This window comes from Tursiops truncatus, chromosome 4 (genome assembly GCF_011762595.2).
Source record: "Tursiops truncatus isolate mTurTru1 chromosome 4, mTurTru1.mat.Y, whole genome shotgun sequence".
Lineage (NCBI taxonomy): Eukaryota > Metazoa > Chordata > Mammalia > Artiodactyla > Delphinidae > Tursiops > Tursiops truncatus.
In genome coordinates, this window is record NC_047037.1 from 9430731 (window position 1) to 9453945 (window position 23215).

At 39.1% G+C, this 23215-nt stretch overlaps 1 protein-coding gene across 8 annotated transcripts in view; it reads left to right on the top strand.

Moving 5' to 3' along the window:
• The window catches only part of TBC1D5 (TBC1 domain family member 5), a 540886-nt gene that overhangs the window by 421258 nt on the left and 96413 nt on the right, over positions 1 to 23215 (top strand). The gene's annotated exons all lie outside the window — the stretch shown is intronic.

Genomic DNA, 23215 nt, shown 5'->3' on the forward strand with positions numbered 1-23215 from the left:
GTTGCCCCACGGCATGTGGAATCTTCCTGGACCAGGGCTCGAACCCACGTCGCCTGCATTGGCAGGCAGATTCGTAACCACTGCGCCACCAGGGAAGTCCCTCATTGTAGTTTTGATTTGCATTTCTCTAATAATTAACAATGTTGAGCATCTTTTCATGTGCCTTTTGACCATCGAGATGTCTTCTTTAGAGAAGTGTCTATTTAGATCTTCTGCCCATTTGTTGATTGGGTTCTTTGGTTTTTTGATATTGAGCTCTCTCTGTGAGCTGTTTGTGTATTTTGGAGATTAATCCCTTATGGGTTGCTTTGTTTGCAAATATTTTCTCCCATTCTGTAGGTTGTCATTTCATTTTGTTTATGTTTCCCTTTGCTGTGCAAAAGCTTCTAAGTTTAATTAGGTCCCGTTTGTTTACTTTTGTTCTTATTTCCATTACTCTAGGAGATGGATGCAAAAACATATTGCTGTGATTTATGTCAAAGAGTGTTCTGCCTATCTTTTCCTCTAGGAGTTTAGGTCTTTAATCCATTTTGAGTTTACTTTTGTGCATGGTGTTAGAGAATGCTCTAACTTCATTCTTTTACATGTGCCTGTCTAGTTTTCCCAGCACCACTTATTGAAGAGACTGTCTTTTCTCCATTGTGTATTCTTGCCTCCTTTGTCATAGATTAATTGACCATAAGTGTATGGGTTTATTTCTGGGCTTTCTATCCTGTTCCACTGATCTATATTTCTGTTTTTGTGCCAGTTCTGTACTGTTTTGATTACTGCAGCTTTGTAGTATAGTCTGAAGTTAAGGAGTCTTATTCCTCCAGCTCTGTTTTTCTTTCTCAGGATTGCTTTAACTAGTTGAGGTCTTTTTGTTTCCATAAAATTTTAAGATTTTTTTTTATTCTAGTTCTGTGAAAAAATGCCATTGGTAATTTGATAGGGATTGACTTGAATCTGTAGATTGCCTTGGGTAGTATAGTCATTTGACAATATTCATTCTTCCAGTCCAAGAACGTGGTATATCTTTCCATCTGCTTGTGTCATGTTCAATTTCTTTCATCAGCATCTTATAGTTTTCAGAGTACAGGTCTTTTGCCTCCTTAAGGTGGTTTATTCCTTAGTATTTTATTCTTTTTGATGCTATAGTAAATGGGATTATTTCCTTAATTTCTCTTTTTGGTCTTTCCTTGTTAGTGTATAGCAATGCAACAGATTTCTGTGTATTAATTCTGTATCCTGCAACTTTACTGAATTCATTGATGAGCTCTAGTGGTTTTCTGGAGCTGTGAAACATTGCTCTGCATGTTTTAGAGGAAAGAGCTTCTTTACTGAAAGAGAACCAATTATCGTGGTGATTTATTTTTCCTCAAATAACTAAAGAAGAGACTAGAATCCATGGTTAATTCTGTTCTCATTAACAATACACAAAACAAAATCTACAAACCAGTTCTCTGCTTTTTATTTGATATTTTGCAAGTAAGGGAGAAATCTAGGCTTTTAGGGAGAAATATTTTAAATAGATTACTTAAGCTTTCAAGCTTTTCACACATGCATAGTGTGTCTAGAAAGGCACTGAGGCCCCAAATGTAAAAGTATTAAAGTGTTACAGCACATCACAGTGAAATGTTTGTGCTGTGTCCCTGAGGTCGAGGCATGAAGTGGCTGCCCTGCTTCACCATTGACTTGATGTTACACCATCAGAGAAATCATTGAACCATTTGCAGCCTTAGAGTCAGTTTCACTAATTGTTTTTTTTTAAAGGGATAGGTGACTGGTAAGGCTGTAATTAGCCTATAATCTCTAAAGATAATTTCCAGTTCGCAGTGCAGAAAACCTAGCTAATCACTTACTTTCCTTCTTGTATGTGAAGTAGGTTGGTTGTTCAGAAAGAAAAGGCGCTACTTTGAGTTGTTTCTATGTCATCCTAATGTTACAGTTTAAAGAAATTAAAAGCTAGAAATCACAAATTGTGACAAAAAGATTATAAACTTAAAACTGACAAAATAGAAAAAAAAGAGCATAATTCTTTTTGTGTGTGTGTGCGGTACACAGGCCTCTCACTGCTGTGGCCTCTCCCGTTGCAGAGCACAGGCTCTGGACGCGCAGGCTCAGCGGCCATGGCTCACGGGCCCAGCCGCTCCGCGGCATGTGGGATCTTCCCGGACTGGGGCACAAACCCGTGTCCCCTGCATCGGCAGGCGGGCTCTCAACCACTGCCCCACCAGGGATTCCCCATAATTATTTTTAATCTAAGTAGTTATGGCCACAATAAATATTTTATTTGCCCCTTAAGTATATTAGCTCAGAAAACATCTTATTGCTAATTTAAAATATTAAATGCCTTTTTTAATGTCACCTCCTTATGCCCAGTTAAGTCACACATCACCTGTCAGGTCTCCTGAGGGAAGAGGGCACTTCCCCTACAAAGGCATTGAGTGACCCCTGCCTTTCCTTTCCATCTACCACCTTGTGCCTTATCGTCATCTCCATGTGCCCAGTTAAGTGGATGTATGGGTTATATCATCTTAAACGATTCCATATTTACAATATTAAAATGATGTCAGGGGCCATGAACATCTGTTGTGGGTTTGCTGGATATCTTGTGCTAAAAGGAGTTGCCAAACATAAGTTCTTTCTGAAAAAAATAAACATACTTCACACTTGCTTACCTCTAATGTGATGACAAGTAACTGTCAGTATTAAGGTACCATGCACATATTTTTGAATAGATTAGCAGCTTTTCTCTTCAAGGTAATGATGACATTTTAAAAATGAGTGAAAATAAGAGCTTTTTCAAAGACACTCATGCTATGGAAAGGACATTTTAAAACTGGTTATTTGGAAATGTTTCATCTGTTTGTGATGTTCTGGCCAACAACAATTTAAGTGCATCACTTATTTACAACTCTCAAAGTACACTAAAAGATTATGGAAACAATTTTCTAACTAGATTTCTAACGAATCTTCTGAATGAAAAGATAAAGAGTCAGGTTTGAATCCATTTTTTTAAATTTAGAAAAGTAGCATCTTCCAATTAAATTTTCAGAAGAGTTGGATGATGGTTAATTTTATGTGTCAACTTGACTGGGCTAAGGGTTGCCCATAGTGGTGAAACATTCTTTCTAAGTGTGTCTGTGTGGCTGTTTCCAAAAGTGATGAGTGCTGGAATCAGTAGTCTAGGTAAAGAAGATTCTCCCCAAACAATGTGAACAGGCACCATGCAGTCCCTTGAGGGCCCTAATAGAACAAAAAGGTTGAGAAAGGGCTCCTTGATCTGGGGCATCCATCTTCTCCTCCCCTCAGACATCCGAGCTCCTGGTTCCTGGGCCTTCAGCTTCTGACCCATCCCCACCGCCCCCTCACTCACCTCCCCCATTTCCTCTTTCTCTACTTTCCTATCCCCCTCCCAGTTCTCAGACCTTGGAACTTGGACTGAATTATACCACCGGCATTCCTGGTTCTCCAGCTTGCTGATGGCGTATTTCAGCATATCTCACCTCCGTAATCACATGAGCCAGTAATAAATCTCCTCTTATATATCAGTGTATACCCTAGTGGTTCTCTGGAGTACCCTAACACAAGCTGATTAACATTAAGGAAGAGAGAGATTTTATTAGCCAAATTTTAACAAAAATCTTGGCATAATTGATGGATTCCAAAATGAATACCATACTTTAGCAAGGGTAGCCAACGATGTCTTTCCTCCATTCAGACCTATATCTCCTTGTGAGGTAGCTTTTTCTGGCATGTCATTCACAAAAACCGACTATCACAAAGCATTTAAGCGAGATTTCCAAAAAGTAAAGAAACTTAGTCAATCACACTCCTACGGTTGAACATATTTTAGGAAGAGCATAAAATACCATAATATGTAAACTATTATAAAAATCAATTTAAATATAGCTTATTTTATCTCTCTCATTTAAAAATTCTATTATGCATATATTTTCTAATGTACATAATGGATTAGTACAAGTGATTACATGCATATGATTCGTAAATAAATAGTCAATGTTAAATGTCAAGCCCCTCGATTTTAACTAGCAAAGGAATAATCAAAGTTGAAAGAACCCTGCTCTAGGATCCAGTCGATCCTAATGCTTAGCCATCATGAGGGTCTTAAGGCTGGCTCTCAGCACACACATAATTCTGGAACTCCCCCAGACACCCATTAGCAGGGGCAGCTTAGGAGAACACAGGCCTTACCCTTATCCTTATGAATGAGGGAGTTCTCCTTCATCCCTCTAGTTCAACTGATGCTTTAGTATCCTCTGGACCATTGAATTTCACTGTCCAGTGGACGTGTTCCATCCTGGTCCTCTTGCCGTGTTCTTGTAGCTTGGATTCATTGTGCACCTTTTCTAAATGATACTGCTGATGAAAAAGTAATTCCTTTAAAACATTCAGTTATAAGAATATTATGCATCTTGTAATTTGTTTAGAGGTGGTTGAGTCTCTCGATCATGTAATTATACCCTCGTTTCCTCCTGAGGCCTGATGACGGTGAGGTGAAATACCCAAAGTCACTCTGAATTCTGTGGCATAGCCGAGACCAGTCCCCGTGGCTCCTGCTCCCAGGCTGGAGACGTCTGTCATCCTCCTTGTCCACCTTGCCTGCCTTGCAGACTCCTAGGATAGAACTTTCTCACTATTCCCACACACATCATTTCCCCTCCTTCCTGAGTGGCCACAGGAAAATTAAGACAAGCTCTTTGGTCTTGTGCAGTAAACACAAAACAGTTACAACTCGATTACCCTTTCAAGGACAGTTATTTACTTGATTCCTCATTTGTTCATGGTCTGAATACTGAGTTGGAAAATTGGTCTATTGTTAATTAGTTTGCCAGATCTGGCCTCTAGGTTCAGGAAGTGTTAAACCCAGTGAAACTGATGGGAGAAACATATAAAAATAATAATTACTGTTCTGTAATGAAACTGACCTTTGTTTTTTCCCTCAACCATGTGTCTACAATGGCTGGCACCCAAGTGGAGGACAATAAAATACAAAATGAGATTAAAGCAGTCAGGAGAGCCAGTTGATGGGCTAAGAGTGATAATGTGAAATGCAGAGGGAAAAGGGGGGGTATACAAATATGAATGTTAATAAATAAGAATTAAGTAGCTAAAAGAAATCATCTTGGGGCTTCCCTGGTGGCGCAGTCGTTGAGAGTCCGCCTGCCAATGTAGGGGACACGGGTTCGTGTCCCGGTCTGGGAGGATCCCACATGCCGCGGGGCGGCTGGGCCCGTGAGCCATGGCCGCTGAGCCTGCGCGTCGGGAGCTTGTGCTCTGCAACGGGAGAGGCCACAACAGTGAGAGGCCCGTGTACCGCAAAACAAAATAAAGGGATGTATCATTTAAAAAAAAAAAAAAAAAAAAGAAGTCATCTTGGACAACTTTTCTTCTTGAGATTAAAGTGTGTGCCTGCCACAGTGATCATTCTGTTTCATTGTTACACTGTGTTAGTTAAGGCTGGCCAACTGCTGTAACAAATGAACCCCTGTGTTTCCATACCTTAACACAGTAGGTGTTTAACTTTCACACAAGTGACAATCCATTGGAAGTCAAGGGTGGGGGTATCTCAGGGTCACACAGTTTTTTGGGCTTCTGCCAGCTCTGCTGTTTTCAACTTTGACCTTCCAGGGTTGTCCAGTACATCGACATCCCTGACAGGATGAGAAAACTAGTTGGTTACTGAACCAAACTTAGGTCTGCTCGCCTGTTCAGTAAAGCCAATCTACTGACACCAGGTTGTGGTGAAGGAAAATACAGCATTTATTGCAGGGCACCAAGCAAGGAGAACAGGCAGCTCATGCTCAAAAGACCCAAACTCCTTAGTGGCTTTCAGGGAAGGGGTTTTAAAGACAGTGTGAGAGAGGTGGCTACAGGGTATGTGATCAGCTTGTGCACAGTTCTCAGATTGGGTGGCATCAAAGTGAAGTTTCAAGCATCATCAGCCTTCTGGTTTCAACCAGTCTAGGGTCTACATGCTTGCAGTCAGTTTTCCTCTGGTGGGCTCTGCTTCCTGTACAAACAGCTTAGGAATGTGTGTCACGCCTGTATCTGTATTTTTCAGGGAACTGCAGGTTCGGCAACTCTGCTATGTGGCCGACTTAGAGTCTGAATTGTTACCAGTTTCCTGGCCCAACAGCCATTCTTTGTTTCTACATCTTCACATTTCCTGATCATTAACGCTTTGAGTCAGCCTTTTGAGACTCAAGGGAGACCTGGGAGACTAAGGCAAAGGCCTTTTACTTCAAAGGACAGGGGCACAGGGGCTTGTATATGATTCCAATCTCCCCCTTTTCTTTGATACTCCTCAATCTTGAAGGGAACAGGTTCAGGAAAAGAAGGGGAGTAAAGTTTTGGATAGAGAGGTTAATCATAAACTCAGCAGAGGAACTCAGTTTTAGGGGGACTTTGTTTCAAGAGTTTTTCTCCATACATTGCCATTCTTAGCTGTTTTGGTAGCCCTTTAAGCGTATCTTCTGTAGTGTTTACTGAAAATGTGTTGAAGAGAGATGAATTGATGAAGTGGAGAGCTGTAAGATGTTATACAGAATCGTCAGCCCTAGATCTGACCATCGTCATGTTATAGGTTGGGTTTGTTAGTTATGTGATTCCTTCTGGCCTTTTCTTGAAGTTCCTATTGTGGTACAAGTGCCTGATTCATCACTTCCCTCTTTCTCACTATAACAATATCAATAAAAATAGAGAATATTTCAAATTATTCCATTTAAAGTAAACGTTGTATGATGCATACCTGCTTTGAACTGCCTTTGAGGAACACTGTCAAAGTAGCAAAATTTGAAGAAGGCAGAAAAATGACAGGAATGGGTAGAGTTGTTTCTCATAAACTCAGAAAAGAGGTAAACCCTTTACCATCATCTTTCCAGCCAGTGTCTGGAGAAATCCCACCATATTTTCTCCTAAAGGTTCTAATTGAATGTATCTATTATGTATTCCGCTTACAAAAGAACCTGCTGCCAAGAATGTCAGTTGTTAACTTGAGATCAACTACTTAATTTACTTAATTGATAACATCTTATTTAGGCTCTCTTACTTGAACTTCCTTGCATTTGAGTTCTAGAGACTAAGCGACTACACATGAAACAGTATTTGAAATAGCACTGAAAATAAACTAAAATTTCAGAATATATTTAGGACTTACTCATTCAAAAGAAATTGGCCTCTGATTGAACAAGGGAGAAGAGATTTCATTATCACAGAAATAACACAGTTTGGTGCCCTAAAGGATTTCACTGGCTGGTTTAATGTGTGTGTGTGTGTGTGTGTGTGTATATTATTATTAAAATTAGAGTCATTTCCTACCAACCATTCCTTTTGCTATAGGAGAGCAAACAATAGAATATAGATAGTATGAATGTTCTGTTTCCTTCCTCTCCTCTTTTCTCATTTTCTTCATTCATTCTTTCTTCCTTCCTTTTTTAAAAAAATAAGACATACTTATGAGCTTCTTGAAAACAGAAAATGTAGAGAATAACTTTGAGGAGTATTTAAGACAGGGTCAACAAAGGCTTGGTGAATGGATCCAGAGCTTTGGATGGTGAACAGTTAGTTGTATTTCCAAGGTATCCACCTATTGATTGAGTCGGTGGAAAAATATATAGATGAGCAGGTTTGCAAGAATGTTTAGGTATAAGAAGGTTGGATAATGAGTTGGTTTTGAGTAGGTTGTGGGATATCCAGGAAGAGATGTCCAGAAGACAACTGGGAATGTGTGTCTAGAGCTGAAAGGAGAGATCTGGAATAGAGATACAGGTTTAGAAATCTTGGAAGATGGATATTAATTGTAGTTGAGGGAATGCAAGTGATCTCAGGAATGGTATGTTGGGGAGATCAGAAGAGAGCTGGGAAGGGAATGACAGGACATAACAGGGAAAGAGGAAGGAACATGTGGAGAAGACTCAGAATGTGGAAAGCCATGAGGGGATAGACTTATATTTTAATTTTTTTTAATTTTATTTTTTTAGTTGGTGTAACATTGATTTATAACATATAAGTCTCATGTATATAACTTTATATTTCTACTTCTGTATACACTACAATGTGCTCACCACCAAAAATTTAGTTTGTGTCACCTTCCAGTTGACCCCTTTACCCATTTCACCCTCCCCCTGCCCCTTCCCCTCTGATAACCACTACTTTGTTCTCTGTATCTACGTGTTTGTTTTGGTTCATTTATTTATTTTGTTTGTTTATTAGTTATATTCCACATATAAGTGAGGTCATACAGTACTTCTCTTTCTCCCTCTGTCTTATTTCACTTTGCCTAATGCCCTCAGGGTCCATCCATGTTGTCCCAAGATTTCTTCTTTTTTTTGTTCATGGCTGAGCAGTATTCCATTGTATATAGATATACCACATGAGAAAATAGAATTATAATTGTCCAAGTGTGGATAATCCCAAGTACCTGGAAATGGTTAGTGACAGATGTTGTAGAGAGATCAACTGAAATTAAAAATAAGCAAATAACCCTGTTGGAAGTTGCTGAGATATTTAGGGTGATGTTGAGCATCTTTTCATGTGCCTCTTGGCCATCTGTATGTCTTTTTTGGTGAAATGTCTATATATAGGTCTTTCACCCATTTTTTAATTGGGTTGCTTGTTTTTTTGATATTGAGCTCCATGAGCTGTTTGTATATTTTGGAGAGTAAGCCCTTGTCCGTTGTTTGATTTGCCAATATTTTCTCCCATTCTGAGGGTTTTCTTTTCATCTTGTTTATGGTTTCCTTTGCTGTGCAAAAGCTTTTAATTAGGTCCCATTTGTTTATTTTAGTTTTTATTTTCATTACTTTGGAGGTGGGTCAAAAGAGATCTTCCTGTGGTTTATGACAGAGTGTTTTTCCTATGTTTTCTTCTAAGAGTTTCATAGTGTCTGGACTTAAATTTAGGTCTTTAATCCATTTGGAGTTTATTTTTGTGTATGGTGTTAGGTAGTGTTCTAATTTCATTCTTTTACATGTAGCTGTCCAGTTTTCCCAGCACCACTTACTGAAGAGGCTGTCTTTTCTCCATTGTATGTTCTTGCCTCCTTTGTCGTAAATTAGGTGACTGTATGTGAATGGGTTTATCTCTGGGCTTTCTGTCCGGTACCATTGATCTCTATATCCCTTTTTGTGCCAGTACCATACTGTCTTGATTACTGTAGCTTTGTAATATACTTTGAAGTTGGGGAGCCTGATTCCTCTAGCTCCATTTTTCTTTCTCAAGATTGCTTTGACTATTTGGGGTCTTTTGTGTTTCCATACAAATTGTAAAAATTTTTTGTTCTAATTCTGTGAAGAATGCTGTTGTAGTGTGATAGGGATTGCAGTGAATCTGTAGATTGCTTTGAGTTGTATAGTCATTTTCACTATATTGATTCTTCCAATCCAAGAACATGGTATATTTCTCCATTTGTTTATGTCATCTTTGATTTCTATCATCATTGTTTTATAGTTTTCTGAGTACAGGTCCTTTGCCTGCTTAGGTAGGTTTATTCCTAGGTATTTTATTTTTGTTGTGATGGTAAAGGGGATTGTTTCCTTAATTTCTCTTTCAGATTTTTCATTGTTAGTGTATAGGAATGCCAGAGATTTCTGTGCATTAATTTTGTATCCTGCAACCTTACCAAATTCATTGATTAGTTCTAGTAGTTTTCTGGTGGCATCTTTAGGATTTTCTGTGTATAGTATCATGTCATCTGCAAACAGTGACAGTTTTACATCTTCTTTTCCAATTTGTATTCCTTTTCTTTCTTTTTCTTTTCTGATTGCCGTGGCTAGGAATTCCAAAACTATGTTGAATAAGAGTGGCGAGAGTGGACATTCTTGTCTTGTTCCTGGTCTCAGTGGAAATGCTTTTGGCTTTTCACCATTGAGAATGATGTTTGCTGTGGGTTTGTCATATATGGCCATTATTATATTGAGGTAGGTTCCCTCCCTGCCCATTTTCTGGAGAGTTTTTAATCATAAATGGGTGTTGAATTTTGTCAAAAGCTTTTTCTGCATCTGTTGAGATGATCATATGGTTTTTATTCCTTAATTTGTTAATATGGTGTATAACATTGATTGATTTGCATATATTGAAGAATCTTTGCATCCTGGGATAAATCCCACTTGATCATGGTGTATGATCCTTTTAATATGTTGCTGGGTTCTGTTTGCTAGTATTCTGTTCAGGATTTTTGTATCTATGTTCATCAGTGGTATTGGTCTATAATTTTCTTTTTTTGTGATATCTTTTTCTGGTTTTGGTATCAGAGTGATAGTGGCTTCATAAAATGAATTTGGGAGTGTTCCTTCCCTCTGCAATTTTTTGGAAGAGTTTGAGAAGTATCATTGTTAGCTTTTCTCTAAATGTTTGATAGAATTCACCTGTGAAGCCATCTGGTTCTGGACTTTTGTTTGTTGGAAGATTTTTAATTACAGTTTCAATTTTATTACTTGTGATAGGTCTGTTTATAGTTTCTAATTCTTCCTGGTTCAATCTTGGGAAATTGTATCTTTCTAAGAATTTGTCCATTTCTTCGTGGTTGTCCATCTTATTGGCATATATTTGTCTGTAGTAGTCTCTTATAATCCTTTGCATTTTTGCGGTGTCAGTTGTGATTTCTCCTTTCTAATTTTATTGATTTGCATCCTCTCCCTTTTTTTCTTGGTGAGGCTGGCTAAGCATTTATCAATTTTATCTTCTCAAAGAACCAGTTAGTTTTATTGATCTTTGCTATTGTTTTTTTCATTTCTATTTCATTTATTTCTGCTCTGATCTTTATGATTTCTTTACTTCTACTGACTTTGGGTTTTCTTTGTTCTCCTTTTTCTAGTTGCTTTAGGTATAGGGTTAGATTTTTTATTTGAGATTTTTTTTAAATTTTTGTTAGTTTGATTAATATGTGTCTTGGTGTGTTTCTCCTTGGGTTTATCATGTAAGGGACTCTCTGCGCTTCCTGGACTTGGGTGACTCTTTCCTTTCCCATGTTAGTGAAGTTTTTGAATGTAATCTCTTCAGATATTTTCTCAGACCCTTTGTTTTTCTCTTCTTCTGGGACCCCTATAAGTCGAATGTTAGTGTGTTTAGTGTTGTCCCAGAGGTCTCTGAGATTGTCTTCAATTCTTTTCCTTCTTTTTTATTTATTCTGTTCCTCAGCAGTTATTTCCACCATTTTGTCTTCCAGCTCACTTATTCGCTCTTCTGCCTCAGTTATTCTGTTATTGATTCCTTCTAGTGTATTTTTCTTTTCAGTTGTTGTGTTGTTCATTTCTGTTTGTTTGTTCCTTAGTTCTTCTAGATCTTTGTTAAACATTTCTTATATTTTCTCAATCCATGCCTCCATTCTATTTCCGAGATTCTGGATCATCTTTACTATCTTTACTCTGAATTCTTTTTCAGGTAGATTGCCTATTTCCTCTTCATTTATTTGGTCTTGTAGGTTTTTACCTTGCTCCTTCATCTGTGACATATTTTTTTGCCATCTCATTATTATTATTATTATTATTTTGATGGGTGGAATTGTGTTCCTGTCTTACTGGTTGTTTGGCCTGAGGCTTCCAACACTGGAGTTTGTAGGCTGTTGTTTAGAGCTGGGTCTTGGTGCCGAGATGAGGAACTCCAGGAGACGTCACTTTGATGAATATTCCCTGGGATCTGAGGTTCTCTGTTAGTCCAGTGGTTCAGACTCAGAGCTCCCACTGCAGGAGCTTCTGTCCAACCCCTGGCTCATGAACCACAATCCCGCAAGCCATCTGGGGCAGAAAAAAAAAAGGAGAACAATAACAGTAAAAAATAAAATTAGACTAGGAAACTAACAGATATGTTAGAAAGAATATAAAAATTAAAATATAGATGAAACAACAACCAGAAGGTAAAACAGAACCACACTAGTAAAAAAGAGGAGAAGGGAAAACAAAAAAAGAGGTAGAAAAGGCCTTGGCTGTGGAGGGCGGGCCCTAAGCAGGGGTGGGGTTTGGGCTGTGGGTGGGACCTATGCTTTGGACCCACCAGGCTGGAAAAGGCCCTGGGTGGTGTGGGGGTGGGGCTTAGGCTCATCGGAACAGAAGGGGCCCAGGCGTGCCTCCCGCCTCTGGTCTCAGAGGGCTGGGGACCCCACCTGGGAACCCAGCAGGCTTCCTGGGCCCCAGTGGCCCGTCTAGCCTCCACTTCTCCTCCACTCCTGGAGGCCCCTTCCCGCCTGCCACACCTGCTCTCCCCAGGCCTCCCTCCTACCCCCCGGGACCAGTGCGACCCAGTGTGGGGGAGGTGGCCTAGCAGGGCAGGGGGCCTGGCCTGGGAGCCCGACAGGCTTCCCTGGCCCAGGTGGGTGGGGCAAACACCCTCGCTCCTCCCCCTGCTCCTCCAGTCCTGGAGGGCCCCACCTGCCTGCCTTTCTTGTTCTGCCCTGGCCTCCCTCCTACACCCCCAGGACCAGTGTGGCCCAGAGGGTGCCTCTGAGGGTGTAGGACCCGGCAGGAGAGCTGGGCAGACTTCCCTGTCTGACTGGGCGGGGGAAACGCTGGGTGCGCTCCCACCTGATCGGAGCTCCCGAGGGTCCCTCCAGGCGTGGGAACCCCTCCCCCCTCTCAGCCGCTCCTCAGGGGCGTCAGTCTCATCCAGCCTCCACTTCTCCTGCCCCCTCAGTCCCCCCACATTCTACCAGTTCGCTTGGGGGTTCCTCCTGTCTCCTTGGGTGTCGAGGTCCCCGACCAGCCTCCAGCAGGCAGCCAGTTGTGAGGAGGTGTGAACTCCACGTCTTCCCACACCGCCATCTTGACTCCGCCCCTCCCTGAATAATTTACTGTATTGTTATTTGTTGATTTTCTACAAATTATTGGGAATTCCCTGGCGGTTCAGTGGTTAGGACTCCGTGCTTCCACTGCAGGGGAGCCCCGGGTTTGATCCCTGATTGGGGAGCTAAGATCCCGCAGGCCGCACTGAGTGGCCATAAATAAATAAATGCTAACCTTTTAAAAAATAAAATTATCTACTGCTTCTTAATGTAGGTGTATAGACAGATAAAGTTTGAAGGTTCTAGACATCATTGATCATTAAATAGTGCTGTCTAGAAAAAGAAGTCACATTTTCAAGGCTGTTGAGAGCTCCAAGAATGACAAGAATTTTCCTCACTGCTGCACTGCTGCTCTCTGGAACCTTCCCCCACAACTCAAACATAGTTGACAATCCCTCTTCCTTCAGACTGCTGTTCATCGTCACTTCCTCTGGGAAGTTCCTCCCTGATCTCTCTGATGAAATAAAATCACCCCATTCTGCACTTCCACCGCACCCTATACTTCCCTTATCTAAGCACTCGGCACGGGCACAGTCTTGCACTGATGTGTGTAATTATTTCATTGTCTCATCCTCCCGCTCTTTAAGGGTAGAGTCATCACTGTTGTGTCACCATTGTACTGCTGGTATCTAGCACGGCACCTGACACATAGGAGGTATTTGGATAGAAGGATTCGTGGATGGGTGGCTGGCTGGCTGGCTGGATAAAGACAGAAGAATGTTTCTTTGCATAGTGTCTTCACCCCAGCGCTGTGTTGTCTTCCTGCTACATGGATTGCTGTTTCTGCCCCTCTCCTACTGGCAGCGTCACAACCTCCCTTGCCATCCAGCTTAGATAGCACCTCTTGGTTTTAAAATGACATCCAGATTCTCAATTTCCTAGTAAAACTCCTATGAAGACCCAGACAAACAAAAGACAATATCACACCAGAAAAACAAAACGAAATAGTCAGACAACCTACTGCCTGCAAGGAATTCAACTCAATTAGGAAAAGTTAATTATATTGCCCGTGTTCTTCTTTATAAAGCAGGGTGCCGTCCACAGCCACTCAGCCAACTGCTCCTTTGTGAAATAACCCACCAAACAGGGGTGTGGTCAGGTACATGGCCAACTCGTGTCCACTCTGCTGTCTGCTGACTGGACTTCTTTCCATTTTTGTGACCTGAATTGTGATCATGACGTTGGACTCAGTGAGTTAGGCTTCTGTTCATCCAGAGAAACTTTGGGAGCAGCATGAGATCACACTCACTGCCAGCTAGACTTTTTGGAGCTTCTTTCTAAACTGGGTGTAATGGCAGCATCTTTGGCCTCACACTGAGGACAGGACTTGTGTGGGCTACTCTCTGAGCCTTCCATTAGTCATGCGGACGAGCAGGTCAGATGGATCTTCACCCTAGTTCTCTGCAGCTCTTTCTTTAAAGGCCAGACTCTGGCGAGCTCTTCGTTTTATGTAGTTCATAGATCATACCATGTACCAGACACTTTGCAAGAGGCAGAGAGGATACGAAGGGAGATCTGGATGTGACTCAGCCCTCAGGGAACTTACACTCTACGTGCAAGACAGACATGTATGCAAGTAACCATCATGCAAGGCAAGGTGGAGTAAATGCAAAATCAACTTAAAAGTAGCACGCTGTTAGAATGGAGGCGGTGGAGTGATGTGGAAATTCACAAAAGGCTTCACACAGGAGGCGTATTTGACTAAGAATGAGAAGGATTCCAGAAAGCAGGGAACAGTGTGTAGACAACTCTAACCTGAGAGAACAGTTTACCTAAAGTCTGGAGATGTGGGGAATGCCCATAGACTGTGGTGAGTGAAACATGGGGTACATGGTGGGTGATATGAGAAGTGTTTTAGGGCCCGGATCATGGAGGTCCTTGAATGTCACACTAAGAAATTGGAACTTTATTTGGTTGGCTATTGAGACTTGATTCAGAACTTAGTTCTGAAGGGAGGTAAAAAAAAAATCAGGCCTATATTTTTAGGTGATTCTGGTGGCATTATATATACAGATCAGAGGGACACGAGATTAGAGACTTGATATAGTCAACAGAAAAATTAAGACAGGTCTGAACCACAGTGAGGGTCCTGGTCATGCAGCAGTGGGATCGCACCACGGGAGTCACTGGGGAGGCGGGACGGTGGAACTTGCCCAGCCCCAGATGTGTCATGTCCTGGGTTTAGGGTTCTAAGAAGTGGTCTGAAATGTTAATACCAGACATAGAGGCTTAGCAGTTTTTTTGGTTTGTTTTTTAAATAAATTTATTTTATTTATTTATTTTTGGCTGCGTTGGGTCTTCGTTGCTGCATGCAGGCTTTCTCTAGTTGCGGCGAGCGGGGGCTACTCTTCGTTGCGGTGCGCGGGCTTCTCATTGCAGTGGCTTCTCTTGTTGCGGAGCACGGGCTCTAGGCGCGTGGACTTCAGTAGTTGTGGCTCGCGGGCTCTAGAGCGCAGGCTCAGTAGTTGTGGCGCATGGACTTAGTTGTTCCACAGCATGTGGGATCTTCCTGGACCAGGGATTGAACCCGTGTCCCCTGCACTGGCAGGGAGATTCTTCACCACTGCGCCACCAGGGAAGCCCTATGTTTGCTTTCTAATTTCTCTCTTGGACATTTTAAAGTTCAGTATAAATACTTCATGGTTATCCTAAAAAGTATCAGAAAAGATAGAGTGTAAGTGAATGACCTTAGTAAAAGTGTATTTACATAATAGAATTTTTAATTGCAAGATGTTTTATCATTGAAGTTACTCCCAATATTGCATGAGAAGTGTGACTGTGCAAGGCTTTCTCTTACCAGACCTCAGCGCAGGAGCTCAGCTTTTGTTGCCTTGGCAATTACAATAGCAGGTGACGAAAGGGAAGAAGATGGGGTAAAATTTCTCAAAACAGGGTTCTCAGTCCTATGGGGTCACATAGATTTATTCTTGAGGATTCAAAACTCCTAAAACCATTTTGTAAATAGCTTCTATTTTGATGATAATTTGTTTAAAATTATTTTAACATTTCTAAAAATAAAAATTTACGATGGTAATTTTTATATCTGAGATTTTAGTTTCTTAAGTCTCTTTCCCAAAATGGAATATTTAAGATTCTTTTTTTTTTTGAGATTCTCTCTTTCCTTTTTTGCTTTGTATCATTGACGGTTGGGAACCTTCAGTCTTAGGAAAAGATAAATGGGTTTCCAGTTGTCTCTAAACCACTGAAGTAAGGCTCCTCCTCCCCCACTCTGCTCATATTCAAGGAAGGGAAAAGGTGAAGAGTTCAGTGCTGCTGAACAGAGCTCACCAACTACCTAAAAGGAATATTTTGAGGCCCAGGATTAGTAACAAAGAAAATGTGTAAACATGAACTGCTTTCCATATTTTTATATATATGTATATATATATATATATATATATATATATATATATATATGGGGGCATGTTAATCTGGCATCTTCCTGCATGCTAAATTCAAAATGTAAATACAATAGAAAAAGGAAAAAAAAATTATTTCTCTTTTGGTGTCTATTTATTGTATGAAGCCACAGCCGAGCATAACGCACAGGTGGTTTAAAATGCTTCTCTGCCATCTGAGATCTTGGCTTGCCAGGGTATAGATGCGGATGTCACTTTAGGGAATTGGGCTTATTCAGTATGTAAAATGAGGCTGGCATGGGTTCAGAGGTTTTGTCTGTGTCTTTAACAATTAACAATTTTTGCTTCCTTTTTTTTTTTTAAGCTCTTTTAAATTCTCTCTTTTTTTTTCCCTTTTTGTTTTAATCTGTAGATTCATAGATTGAAATTACCGAAATTTTTCTGTCAAATGCGCTGTCTTAATACCTAATATGTGTAATATATATTTCCTATCAAAAGACATAGGAACTATTAGTATATAAACCAGAGGTCACTTTAATCTGGTACTGAAGTGAAATTCTCATTTACAACCTTGTTAAAAAGATTTGTTTTCTTTTTTTTTTTTTTTTTTGATGAAGGTCTATGTGGTATCCACGTTTTAGATTTTGTAATGTTGTAAAAAAAAAACCAAACTAGATTTTGTTTTTCCAAATCTGATGTTTTGTGAACTTATTTTATGCAAAGCATTTGGCATTTAATTCATGGCATGGGTTCTTAAAACAAAAAAAAGGGAAAGTGGTTTATATAAGGAGGGTATGGCTCAGTATTACTATTACACATAAATACATAACGGTAAAATCAGTACTGTCTCAATAGCACATAATATAAAAAGAAAATCAACTCCTAGATAAATGATGAAGGAAATAAAATACAAATCTAGGTTTGACAGCAATATCTAGATAATGCCACTTATTTATATATATATATATTTTAAGGGAATTTTGTGAGCATTTAGGATTATAGTGGCTGCCTTTTTGATCCACTGTGTTACTCTATCTAATTTTAATGAAGAGGGCAGTATGTAGCAATAAGAAACAGAAATGTTGAGACCTTTGTGGACCCTCTAGCAATCAGTGAATATCAGATCACAAATCTCTCCAGCTTTAATTACAGGCAAAAGAAAAGACAAAATTAGCATTTTAATATAGAAATATCTTAGGCTTTAGGAGAATTATGATAAATATAATGTTGCCTAGTGAACCAAAGAGGGGATATTACAACAAACTGTCTTCTTAGGAATATTTGTTTAAATGAAGGCAACAATACTTCATCCTTATCTTTTTCGGATAATTATCACTGTTTCAGGCTGTTCTTTGTTCCAGGTTTAAAATACCTTTAGTTGGGGGGAGGGGGAAAGAAAAAGTAATTGACAGTGTTTGTTTTCTGTAAAACTACAAGAAGGAAAAAATGCTGTTTGCTTGGCACTAACAAGATAATTATTTTAGGGAGAGCTTTTGCTCTGCAGCTCTGGTTCACTGGTGCCATGGCAGCCCTGCACTTGGATGCATTTAGGTTACGTCGTTTCAGCTACAGCGTATTAAACTAACTCCTCTTCCAGGGCTGAGTTTTGCCCACCTGTCTCCCCTAAAACACCTGCAACATATGTTTGCATAACCCTGTAATGCTTTGCCTTTGGGGTCCTGAGAAATTCCCCCAGAGCTTTTTGCTTATAAACAGCGGAGCAATTCGTTTTTCTAATGGCAGTTGCTTTTCCCCCAGCATTGAGGCAATAACATATTCACTAAAATAAGAGTCTCATTTTTCATCAAAGGGAAACGTTCGACGTATTTTTTACAGTGCTGTTTCTCCTTCTGAGCCTTATTCTTCCCCTAATCTGCCATGCTAAAAATTAAGAGTTGGTAGCAAGGTATTAGGGGAAAGCAAACTAAGTAATGCTTCATTTGTCAAATATTTTCTTCATGCCGAACAGACATTGTATTTATATTGTAAATATATATTAACCTTTTTTAGTAAAGAAGTGCTACAGGAACTTTATCAGTTTAATGTAAAAATTGTAACCAATAAACTATAAAAATAATAATTTGGACTTATTGTAGGAAATCACTTTAATTACTGTAACCTCATTAGCTGGCAAACAACTGTGCATTAATAGTATGTGGTTTTACAATGTTTTAAAAATTGTATGTATGTACGTACTCCTGTTCTGAGAAATAAGACAACTTTTCTCCCCACATATGGGGTCCAACGTGCATGATATATTTTCCTAAATATGTGTTTTTACTTTTTAAAAAGTGGAATGTTTGGTAAAATCTGCCCTAAGTTTATATATGGTTATCAGAAGGACGAAACACTGCTTTCTCTACCTGTTTGTTATCATGGATTTCAAGTCGTCAAGCTGTCAGATCTGCTGTCAAAGTTCTGTTTATCAGTGTCAGTGGTATCAGAAGGTAATTGTAGCTTCCATTTTATTGAGTTTTTACGAAGTGCCCAGCACTGTGCCGCACTCAATTTTCATTGTCCCGTTTAATCCTTTCCCTTATGTTGCAGATGAGAAAACCGGAGCCGGAGTGTAAATTGACTCCTTCCCAGCCAGGCGTGGGAGGGGCGGGCTCTGGACTTGAACCTCCCTGACTCCAGATCCCTGGCCTCCCCTGCCAGGCAGCCTGTACCTCTAAAGCAGATGTTAGGTCTACCTTAGTCCCTTTGTTTCTAACGTAACACTTTTACTCTTCTTTACCTCCTGCTGGTACATTCATAGATTAGAACAGGGATCACTGGAATTGCTTATCTTTTGCTCTGTTCAGTTCTACGTGTGTTTACAAATAGCCAGCCCTTTGAAAGACAGGCGATGTGTTGTTCCAAGCAGGATGAGTACCTCAGACTCTTTTCCTTCTGGAGTTCCCATTAACAATGCAAAAGGAGATTATCATCCTCAGGTGAGGGAAGGGAGTTAGGGGATCAGTCTAGAAAGTACTATTTGTGATGACCTTTGTTGGATGAGTTTGATTTCACCAGTCTCAGAACAAGGAAAATTGTCACATTTCATCTTGTGGTTAATTTCACTTCTTGTGGTTAGTTGTACTTAGTGTGGGTTAGCATTTAAATATTTTTGTACATTACCGTAGCAAAGTGAGTTTGAACTTAAAGTCCTGAAATATTACTGTGCGGGTAAGGGTGGTAGGGAGGGACTTCTATTACAGAGTAGAGAGGAGGGGCGTTGTCCACCATCAAAAGCCACACTCAGTAAGGGACAGAGTGTTTTACCTGAAATTACATTAAGGTACAGCTTACTATCGTATAATATAGAACTCAGAAGTGAAGAATGTTAACTATAACGGAGAGGTTAGGTTTCAATCAGTTTTGTCCCTAACATTGATTGCCGTCATGTAAGCACTACTTGTAAATTGATTTGATCACGCCAAATTAACCAAAGCATTTTGAAAATTCAGAAGTACCACACGAGTTTGGTTTGTTTTGGTTTTTTTCCATATAGTTCCCTCTAGGATACTTGTTTCTACTGTTATCTATCCTGCTTCTGTAAGTCATTTTGTCCACAAGGCTCTAAGCTGCCTCCCCAGATTTCAGCCTATCTGTGCCACAGGTGGGAGTTTCAGCATTCTTCTTCTATTACCATAAAGTAACATGCTGAAGAGAAAGCCTTAAGAAGAACTCCAACAGCTTGTTAACAGAGAAGGATGGAGTGGTACTTGGGAAGTTAATTAGCTGCAATCTTGTGGAAGATTTATTTCAAGTCCATCCAGGTTGGTCTAGGAAAGGCATGGTAAACCCAGGGTGGATTGAATTTGTGATTTCTGCATTTTCATGTATAGTTATGTAGACTTCTCAGGTCATGAAACATAATTGGTATTCCTCTGTACACAGACCAATATAAGTTAGGGTATAATTACCATTTTTTCTTCTGAAGAAAAACTCCCCCAAATAAACAGAAGTGGGTTTTTTTGTTGTTTTCATTTTTGCTTTTTTTTTTTTTTTATGTACATTGGCTTGGAAAAGCTTATAATATTTGGAATCCTGACTGTGTGAAAGTGGGTTTAAAATAATTACTAATTGTTCCAATCTTTTGCAAAGACATACTTTTAAAGTTGTCCACCACAGCGAGATCAGCTCAGTGCTTTGTGATCGCCTGGAGGGGTGGGATAGGGAGGATGGGAGGGAGGGAGACGCAAGAGGGATGAGATATGGGAACATATGTATATATATAACTGATTCATTTTGTTGTACAGCAGAAACTAACACACCATTGTAAAGCAGTTATACTCCAATAAAGATGTTAAAAAATAAAAATAAAAAAAAATAAAGTTGTCCACATCACATGTCCTACACAATGAGAACTTAAAACTGTCATTGGGTCTGGTCTTTCTTACATACAGAGTTTTATATGTGTAGAATTCTAGTGGCTCTTACATTTTAGAGGAAATTCCAGATATATAAAAAAATAGAAATCAAAACTGTTATATTTCTGTTAAATTTTATTTGGAAAAAAATCCTTTGAAATAAGAAAGGCAAATGTTACTTTTAAAATGTTTCAATTGCATGAGGTTAGAATTCTGCTCATTTAATCTCATCCCGCTAAGGAAACCATTGCTGTCATTTTGGTACATAGTTGTGTGAGAAGATACTGCTCCAAAATTTCTTGACTTTTTAAAACCTTATTCAGAAGAGACTAAACTAAATTAAAAGAGAAGAATTATAGGTGAATTAAAGAACTGTCAGTACTGAATCTTAATGTATAAAAAAAGGCATGTGCCCTTTTTAAATAAGTGTCTATACCTGTTGATTTCTATAGCCACATGTTGGTTTACAGAGGTATCAGACATTCAGTAGCTACAGCCACAGGTGGCCATTGAGCACCTGAAGTGTGGCTGGTCCAAACTGAGATGTGCTCTCAGTATAAAGTATACACAAGATTTCAAACACTTTGTATGAAAGAAAGCATGTAAAATATCTCTATTTTTTATATTGATTACATGTTAAAATGACAACATTTTGGATATACCAAATGAAACAAAATATTTTTACTTTCACTCTTTTTTTTTTTAACGTGGTTGCTATAACATTTTAAATTACATATGAAGCCTGCATTTGTGACCCACATTATATTTCTGTTGGACAGTGCAGGTCTAGACCATCCATGTGTACACATACTTCTCTTTTAGTAACAATATCACCTTCTCAGATAGAAAACCCTATTGAATGACTTTAAACTATAGCTTCTGATTTTATTTTCTTACATTTCAAATACTATTTTTCAACATCATCTTTTGATTCTTTCTTTTCCATCCCAGTACAGTGGCACTTTAAACTGCCTCTCCTTTTGATACTAGTAAGTCTCCTAGGAATTTAAATAGGCCTCAGTGAAAGCAATACTTGAGCCTCATTCATATGTTCAAGTTAGATCATTATTCCTAATAATGGCTTTAAGTGCTTAGATAGATCAGCACTTCGTGTCTTGAATTGCTTGTCATTTCTTTATAAAGATGTTTCAAGAAATTGCTCCATGCATTCCCTGCTTTCATTGTTTTCTAGCAAAGAGGAACATAATCCTTTATTAATTTGTTGAAAGTCAGAGAAGAAAAGCCTTTTATAGTAACGAAAACAAAATGTTTCCAGGTACTGAGAATAAAGAACAAAATTGGTTATGAGTGATAGTCCTATGCGAGTTAATTTTTAAAATAAATCATGAATGCACTGTCAGTCTGCCAGTGGCTTTGACCTCTATTTCATTTTCCCGTTATGCTTGGGTCCAGGTTGTCATCAGCTACCAAGAGGAAACCTATGTAATTCCTAGAGAGCTAGAAGTTGCACTGTTAGACTTAATAGTATGGTAGTCATGGAAGCATCAGTTATCTTCATCAAGGCAATTCAGATTTGATTATTGTAGAACTGTGTTGAATACCAAACCAGTGGAGTAGTAGCTGGAGCTAAATCAAGGGATTGTCATTTTTGTCAGATGATTACGGCTGACTTGGAAGAGATATGAAAGGGTTGAGCTCTGTAAATATTCTCTTTTCAGCAGAAAATGAAAAGGTCCATCATGGCCTTAAGATGCAGCTTGTTAGCTTGATGAATTTCAAACTATTTAACCTTAGCAATTATGTACCCCCGCCTACATGCAAGTAGATTCGTGCCTTGGGATTATGTCTCCAAGGACTGATATCAAAGCATATTGGTAATTTTCTATTAAGATAAAATGCAGCCTTTTTATGTCTAGTTAGATCTCTCAAAGGACAGGGCATGCTCTGGTTCAAAGTCCTAATTATTAACTTGAGTTATATGTTCAGGTAAACATTGGAACACATTTATTTATAAGTTTTTAGAAACTATTTAAGGAAAAATATATATAATTTAACCTTTCAGAGATGATGGTATTCATTTAAGTTATGCTATTAACGTGTTAACATTTTTATAAACTGAAAGTGTATTTGATTAATTTGTATTTGCCTGGGGGACTTGATACTTTTAAATAATAGACATATTAAATAATAGCAACCTATGTAAATAGACACACCCAACCTAATGATTCAAGGACATTTCTGCAAGTTTACAAATAATACTACATGCCAGAAAGTACAATGTGTTGCTGCTTTTATGAAAATGTGCATTGGTCAGTTTGCTTTTGTATTTCTACTACCTGGGCACTTATTAAACTCGTATATGAGAATAGATGACATAGAAAGTGCAAACTTCAAAAGAATTGCTGAATTCTGAAATAACTCGTTCCTTTTAGGAGAAGAAAGCCTCGGTGTGCCATCTAGTGGGCATACATAGCACTTTGGCATCAAAAACTAACTTGAGTTTTGCTCTTCTTCAAATGCAGCTTTCTTGACACTTTGTGTCTCCTAGGCCTTAGGCATAGATTATGCTGGGGTTAATCTCATATAATATTTCAGTTTTGTTGTAATTTTGTCTGATTGTATTTTGGAAAGGCATATTGAAAAAGATCAAAATTATCAAAAAGAAGTCTAATGAAAGGAATAAATCTGTGTGAACTATGAAACAGGTAAAAAGAAAATGTATTAAAACAATTTCAGTGTTTAATCAGACTAAGATCAGTTAA